Consider the following 8,362-nt stretch of genomic DNA (forward strand, 5'->3'; position numbering starts at 1 on the left):
ACAAAGAGTAAGAAGAGAGGCAGCCTTTGAGTCTCCTGGGTCTGACAGTGCCCTATGGCGCTCTAGGACAGCTCTGCTCAGAGTTACGAGCAAAGGGAGGTAAACGTTTTCTACCCAGCCCAAGACACCTTCTCTGTGGCTAGCAAAACCTTGACTGCTACCCCAGGATCAAAACATGGGTCAAATTTCCCCCAGATTTATCTCCTAAGTCCTATGCATGAATAGGTCTGTTGAAAAGTTTTGCTTGAATGAGCATAGCTCTGTCTCTGAAAACACTCTCCAGAAGGAAGCGGTCCTCCCATTCTTCAGCAAGTACAGGCGGGTCCCATCTGATCTACCCGTTCTGACAGCCAAATACCCACAAACGTTTAGCTCTGCCATGGGATATGTAGAATAAATTAAGTTTAGGGGGAAAATCATAAAACAAGCCCCTGAGTCTAAAGACTCTGTGTACCTTGGCAGGGGGAATGTGTGTGTTAGAACAAATCCCATCCAGCGTGCCAGAGAACTCAATCAAAACCAGCAGAAAGCGACTCCTCTCACATGAGACCGGCAACCTCACAGCCGGCCCTGGAGGAGACAGAGAGAAGAGGGTCCGATCTAGCCCAGGTGCCGCGGCTCACACCTGTAATTCTAACACCTTGGGAGGCCACGGTGGGTGGATCACGAGGTCATGAATTCGAGACCATCCTGGCCAACATGGTGAAAACAAAATGCAAAAATTAGCCGAGTGTTGTGGTGCACGCCTGCAATCCCAGCTTACTCCGCAGAGGCTGTAGCGAGCTACGATGGCTCTCACCCAGGCTGGAGTGCAATGGCGTGATCTCGGCTCACTGCAACCTCTGCCTTCGGGTTCAAGCGATTCTCCTGCCTCAGCCTCCCGAGTAGCTGAACCCACAGGCACCCACCACCACTCCCAGCCAACTTTTTGTATTTTTAGTAGAGACGCGGTTTAACCATGTTGGCCGGGCTGGTCTCGAACTCCTGACCCTATGATCCGCTCACCGGGGCCTCCCAAAGGGCTGGGATTACAGGCGTGAGCCACCGTGCCCGGCCTACCATCCACATTTCTACCAAAGTCCTGTTGACAGCTCCCTAGGTTTTCTCCGAGACAGCAGCGACTTTCTCTCCAGCTCCCTTCTCTTCTTCCCGAGCCTGCAGCAGAACAGCCCTGTACATTCTGTTCAGGGCAACCTAGGCCTTTTCTATCACGAACCTCAAAACACCTCTGGCTTCTACATGTTACCCTGTTCTACAGCTACTGCCACAGATTCAGGATCAATTACAGCAGCACCCCACTTCTCGGTACCAATTTACTTCTGTCTGAATCCATTCAAGCCGGTATAATAGGATAGCACAGACTGGGTGCCTTATAAACACAGAAGTTTCTTTCTCGCAGTTGGGGAGAGCAGGAAGTCCAAGGTCAAGGTGCCAGTGGACCGGGTGCCCGGCGAGTGGACTCGGGGCCTGGTCAGTGGATTTGGTGCCTGGTGAGTGGACTTGGGGTCTGGAAAGGACATGATCCTCACAGATGGCATCTTCTTGCTGCACCCTCACGTAGTGGATGTGGTCTCTTTTTGGCCTTTTTTGAGATGGACTCTCTCTCTCTCCCAGGCTGGAGTGCAGTGGTGCAATCTTGGCTCACTGCAACCTCCGCCTCCCAGGTTCAAGCGATTCTTCTGCCTCAGCCTTCCAAGTAGCTGGGATTACAGCCGCACACCACCACGCCCAGCTAATTTTTGTATTTTTAGTAGAGACAGGGTTTTGCCATGTTGGCCAGGCTGGTCTCAAACTTGTGACCTCAGTCGATCCACCTGCCTCGGCCTCCCAAAGTGCTGAGATTACAGGCATGAGCCACCAAGCCCAGCCTAAACACCCACTATTTTAAAGCTGAAGTTAAGGATTTTTTTTCACATACCTCAAACTACACAGTAGAAACCTCTAGTTTCCAAGAATATTTTAAAAAGCTGAGCAGAAAAGCTGTAGCTCTATCGATGGTCACCGCCATCCCAAATATCGCCAAGGCCATCACTGTATGGCAGTGGGCAGCGTTCCTCTAAGTGGAATTCCTCGCTGATACTTGGCAGAGGTCTCCTCCAGGTGGCAAGAGTATCCCTCACTGATAACGCTGAGTGAAATACTGAGAAGGTTAGCCCTTTTGTAGTTCCAATTACTTTAGGGGAAGAGTGTCGGTGTGATGTCAGTAAATTATTAACATTTCTCTAACACCTGCTCATCTCCCTTTTTAACCAAAGATATCAATCTTTTTTTTTTTTTTTTGAGACGGGGTCTTGCTCTGTTGCCCAGGCTGAAATGCAGTGGTGCCATCTTGGCTCACTGAAGCCTCAACCTACCATGCTCAAGTGATCCTCCCACCTCAGCCTCCCGAGCAGTGGGACTACAGGTGTAAACCACCACACCCGGCTAATTTTTGTATTTCTTGTAGAGGCAAGGTTTCACCACGTTGCAACTAATTTTTGTATTTTTCTATAGAGACAAGGTTTTGCCATATTGCCCAGGCTGGTCTTGAACTCTTGAGTTCCAGAAATCCACCCACCTTGGCCTCCCAAAGTGCTGGGATTACAAGAATGAGCCACGTCCAGCCTAAATCTACATTTTTTAAATGAGGATCTTTAAAGACAAATGTAAGTAAACAGTAGTATAGCTGGTATTGGCAGTAAAGAGCCACAGAGGTGATACTGAACAGCTGAGATACAGAAAACAGCTCTACCGTGAAAACTTCAGGCTGCCCTTTCTATCCCACAGATGCCAAGAGCAGGCAGGGCCACTTTTATGAGTTTATTTACTCTACTTTGAAGGCTCTCTGGCATGCTAAAAAATGGATTCCATCCACCAAGGAAGAACTGACAAGATGACTTACTATTGAAGGGTCTGGCTCAAAGGCCACGCCACCTCCGCTGCCTGGGAGAGGATCTTCACTGAAAAAACTCGCCACTCAAGAAATGGACCAAGTTATTCCAGGAAATACTTTCAGACCCAGTTTCCTGTCAAGCTACAGTTTGCAAATGAGGTCTTCAAACCTGACCCCATAACCATATTTAACGGAACCTACGAGATGTGTCCATGCTGACCAATAGTTCAAAGCCGTCGTCTGGAACTAGGATAAAGAGTCACTCTAAATTCACCAAAGGAGTTGAGGCCGGGAATCCTGGAGGGGTTCCCACTGAGGTCATCTGGAGTTTAGGGGAAATTTTTGGTTTGGGTTTTCTCCTAGTTTTAATTGCTTATAAAAGCTCCTTCATGTCAAGTAAAGAACAACAACAAATGTGAACCGTTAACTTCCCCAAGATGTTTACTCAAAAGAAAAAAAAAATGGTTCCCAGCAACCTTTCTGCAGCAGGGAGGGATGAGGACGAGATAATCTCGTATAAAAAGGAAAGGAAACCCGCGCTCGTGAGGCAGAGAACAGCTGCAGGAACAGGCCTGCCAGAGAAGGAGGCTCTCTGCTTAGCCACCGTACGTCCATGCATTCCAGACCCGCCCCGGAACACCACGGCCAGCTCCACTCCGCTCAGGAGCGATGAAACAGACCACCAAACCCAACTCAGCTGCTTCCTTCTACCCGAAAGGCTGCCCGCAGGTCGTCCCAGACACCCCTTCCTTCTCCACGGAGAGCTTTGCCTTTTCACAGGTTCGCATGCAACAGACAAAAGCTAAGCAAATCGGGCCGGGCGCGGTGGCTCAAGCCTGTAATCCCAGCACTTTGGGAGGCCGAGGAGGGTGGATCACGACGTCAAGAGATCAAGACCATCCTGGTCAACATGGTGAAACCCCATCTCTACTAAAAATACAAAAAATTAGCTGGGCATGGTGGCACGTGCCTGTAATCCCAGCTCCTCATGAGGCTGAGGCAGGAGAATTGCCTGAACCTAGGAGGCGGAGGTTGCGGTGAGCCGAGATCGCGCCATTGCACTCCAGCCTGGGTAACAAGAGCGAAACTCCGTCTTAAAAAAAAAAAAGAAAAAAAAAACTAAGCAAATCAACAGCGCGAGGAAGAGCAGGAACTCCGACCTGCTGACCTGTTCTCGCGTGCTTCCTCTGGTCACAGCTGATCCTGAGAACAGTGTCAGACCCTTCCTGTATACATACCAAGAAAAGACCCAAGACAGAGCAGCAGAGTAAGAAAGTCAGAAAGGGCATGACACAAACTAAGGAGAACGCTCACTTCTGGGAGTGCAAGTGAGCCTCTCTTTGTATATTATTTTATACAGTTTTGACTTTTTTTTTTGAGACAGAGTCTTGCTCCGTCACCCAGTCTGGAGTGCAGTGGCATGATCTTGGCTCACTGCAACCTCTGCCTCCCGGATTCAAGCGATTCTCCTGCCTCAGCCTCCCAAGTAGCTGGGACTACAGGCGCCGGCCACCACACCAGACTAATTTTTGTATTTTTAGTAGAGACGGGGTTTCACCATGTTGGCCAGGCTGGTCTTGAACTCCTGACCTCAGGTGATCCACCCACCTCGGCCTCCCAAAGTGCTGGGATCACAGGCGTGAGTCACCACAGCCAGCCTAGTTTTGACTTTTCAATCTCATAAACATTTTACTTACTAAAAGAATAAAATCAAGTAAAAAGTAGGAGAAAAAAGCAAATTCTGAAGTTTACTATGAACAGAAACGTGAACCTAACTGTAATAATACTTATTGCCTATCTATAGAAGAAGGCAAGTAATCCCAGTGACTTTTGGATACAGCTGACTATTCCTCCTTACTTGGATGTGGTCTAAGGACAAAAACAACTGAAAAGAAAATTTGGACTTGACGCGTTAGGTTTACTGCTGGCCGTGACATGGATGCTGCCAATCTGTAAGCTAGGGTTTCACGGTGGGACAAGAGGAACAGAAATACAGACTAGGGAAGTCAGGACGGGCCTGGGTTGCCAGCTCTGAATGGCGCCTGTCAGTATCAACTCAAGATTTTAAAAACATTTAAATTTCTCAGCTCTTTTTTTTTTTTTTGAAACAGTTTCACTCTGTTGCCTAAGGCTGGAGTGCAGTGGCACCATCTTGGCTCACTACAACCTCTGCCTCCTGGGTTCAAGTGATTCTTGTGGCTTGGCTTCCCAAGTAGCTGAGATTACAGGCACCCGCCACCATGCCCGGCTAACTTTTTTTTTTTTTTTTTTTTTGAGACAGAGTTTCACTCTTGTTACCCAGGCTGGAGTGCAATGGCGCGATCTCGGCTCACCGCAACCTCCGCCTCCCGGGTTCAGGCAATTCTCCTGCCTCAGCCTCCCAAGCAGCTGGGACTACAGGCACGTGCCACCATGCCCAGCTAATTTTTTGTATTTTTAGTAGAGATGGGGTTTCACCATGTTGACCAGGATGGTCTCGATCTCTTGACCTCGTGATCCACCCGCCTTGGCCTCCCAAAGTGCTGGGATTACAGCTAACTTTTGTATTATTAGTAGAGAGGGGTTTCATCATGTTGGTCAGGCTGGTCTCAAACTCCTGACCTCAGGTGATCCACCCACCTCAGCCTCCCGCAGTGCCGAGATGACAGGTGTAAGCCACCGCGCCAGGCTGTTCTCTGCTCTACTGAAAGTGCCTGTGAGCAGTGAGATGCCCAGATCCTGGTTTCTCAAGGCTATCCCTTCACCAAACGAACGAGGGTTTCTCAGAGAAAGAGCTGATTCCAAGACTAGGGGAGGGAGAGGACAAGCTGAGCCTGAACATCCCAGTGAGTGCTTGCAGGACGCCAGGAACATGGCAAAAGACTCAAGAGCCATCTAGAAAACACTCCCATTTACCAAATTTGGGTTAGAGTATTTTAAAAATAATGAAATACGCTACAGCAATTGAATTTTTTTTTTTAAATCCATGAGTCTGAAATGACACTAAAAAAAATTGAGTGGGGGAACATGAGGCTCCTTTTTTAATTGAGACAGAGTCTTGCCCTGTTGCCCAGGCTGGAGTGCAGTGGTGCGATCTCAGCTCACCACAACCTCCACCTTCTGGGCTCAAGCAATCCTCCCACCTCAGCCTCCAGAGTAGCTGGGATAACAGGAGTACACCACCATGCTTGGCTAATTTTTTGTATTTTTGGTGGAGATGGAGTTTCACCTTGTTTCCAAGGCTGGTCTCGAACACCTGAGCTCAAGCGATCCACCCGCCTCAGCCTCCCAAAGTGCTGGGATTACAGGCGTGAGCCACTGTGCCCAGCCAATGAGGGGCTTTAAAGGAATGTGATGTAATAAATGTAGAAGCAGTGACAATTTAAAGACCAGCATTCTTCAATAACCAACGCAAAAACAGATTCGGGAGGCCAGGCATGGTGGCTCACACCTGTAATCCCAGTGCTTTGGGAGGGTGAGGAGGGAGGATCCTATGAGACCAGGAATTCAAGATCAGCTCCAACAACATATAAGATCCCATCTCAAAAACATACAAATAAAAATAAAACTTAGCCAGGTGGGGTGTAGTCCCAGCTACTCAGGAGGCTGAGGAGGGAGGACCACTAGAGTCCAGGAGTTAGAGGCTGCAGTGAGGTATGATTGTGTCACTGCACCTCAGCCTGGGTGATGGAGTGAGACCCTGTCTTTTAAAAAGACAAACAAGGCTGGGCGCTGTGGCTCACGCCTGTAATCCCAGCTCTTAGGGAGGCAGAGGCGGGAGGATAGCTTGAGCCCAGGAGTTCAAGACCTGCCTGGGCAATATAGCGAGACCCCGTTCTCCACAAAAAGGGGGGGGGAACAAAAATAATAAACAAAACAGATGAAAGAATCATCACACATGAGTGGCTGCGAAAGCCACCGGGTAACAAGTTACTGGGAAGAGAACATCTCTACGGTGCCCAAGTATCAGAGCACTCATTGGTCGGTACTTACAAAGGGGGAAATACCTTTATGAAGTAGAGCAATCTGGCAGACGTGATCTCAGCCACATTTAGCCTCAGCACGGCCAGTGCCGGAATGGGACTATCGTGTGGCTCCTGGCGAGAACGATGGAGCTCGCGGCCTGGATCTGATCACGAGGGAACCACCTGACAAAGTCAGACTGTGGAGAATTCTGCAAAGCAAAGCACCTGTGCTCTTCACACAGCGGCGCTCAGTTTCTTGGGTATGATACGGGTACTGCTATTAGGAAGGGAATGCCCTCGTTGTTTAGGAGAGAATGAAGTGTTTAGGATGAAATATGATATACATAATATCTGTTTTCTTTTCTTTTTTTGATTTTTTTTTTTTTTTTTTTGAGATGGAGTCTCGCTTTTTCACCCAGGCTGGAGTGCAGTGGCTCAGTTTCAGCTCACTGCAATCTCTGCTTCCTGGGTTCAAGCAATTCTCCTGCCTCAGCCTCCAGAGTAGCTGGGACTACAGGCGTGCACATCACGCCTAGGTATTTTTTTTTTTTGTATTTTTTATTTTTTTTTAGACGGGGTTTCACCATGTTGGTCAGGCTGGTCTTGAACTCCCAACCTCAGGTGATCCGCCCACCTTGGCCTCCAAAGTGCTTGGATTACAGGCGTGAGCCACCACGCCTGGCCATTTTTTTGTATTTTTATTAGAGACGGGGTTTCACCATGTTGGCCAGGATAGTCTCGATCTCCTGACCTTGGGGTCTGCTCGCCTCAGCCCCCAAAAGTCCTGGGATCACAGGCATGAGCTACCGTGCCCGGCCTCTATTTTCAAACGCAGTTACCCCACAGTGTACTCGGGGGATTGGTTCCGGGACCCCCACGTGTCAGAAATCTGCATACACCTCAGTCCTACAGTCAGCCCCATAGAACCTGAGTGCAGGAAGAATCAGCCCTCTGTACGAGCGCGCTTCACCTTCTGTGAGTACTGTTTTGTGTTGTGTTTTGAGGCAGGGTCTCACTCTGTTGCTCAGGCTGGAGTGCAGCGGTCCAGTCACATCTCACAGCTGCCTCGACTTCCCTGATTCAAGCAATCCTCCTGACTCAGCCTCTTGAGGAGCTGGGACCACAGGTGTGTGCCTCCATACCCAGCTAATTTTTCATATTACAGTTGGGGTCTCTCTATGCTGCCCACACTGGTCTTGATCTCCTGGGCTGACGTGACCGTCCTGCCTCAGCCTCCCAATGTGCTGGGATTACAGGCATGAACCACTGCACCCAGCTGACACTGTATTTTTGATTCACCTTTGGCTGACGAAAGTCCACGTGCAAGTGGACGCGGCAATTCAGGCCCATGTCATTCAGGGGTCAACCAACGTTCAGGGAAAAAATATATCCACTCCTCACACACAGGTAGAGGCTTACCAAAGGTTCACACAGTGTGTTCCCAGGTCAGCAGCAGCAATAGCTGGGAGCAGAATGTGGCAACATGGTCACCATTGCTTAGCTGAGGGGGCAGGTACATGATAGTCACTGTGACATGGTCACCACT

At 49.2% G+C, this 8,362-nt stretch overlaps 1 protein-coding gene and 1 long non-coding RNA gene across 2 annotated transcripts in view; both read right to left on the reverse strand.

Moving 5' to 3' along the window:
* The window catches only part of NXN (nucleoredoxin), a 160,173-nt gene that overhangs the window by 50,091 nt on the left and 101,720 nt on the right, over positions 1–8,362 (reverse strand). The window lies entirely within an intron of this gene.
* The window catches only part of LOC116540120, a 15,701-nt gene continuing 7,593 nt past the window's right edge, over positions 255–8,362 (reverse strand). The window contains exon 3 of the long non-coding RNA XR_004264312.1: positions 255–266. This is a non-coding gene — a long non-coding RNA (uncharacterized LOC116540120). The remainder of the gene's footprint in view (positions 267–8,362) is intronic.

The sequence above is a fragment of the Sapajus apella genome, unplaced genomic scaffold (genome assembly GCF_009761245.1).
Source record: "Sapajus apella isolate SASKATOON/1434 unplaced genomic scaffold, GSC_monkey_1.0 scaffold136, whole genome shotgun sequence".
Classification (NCBI taxonomy): Eukaryota; Metazoa; Chordata; class Mammalia; order Primates; family Cebidae; genus Sapajus; species Sapajus apella.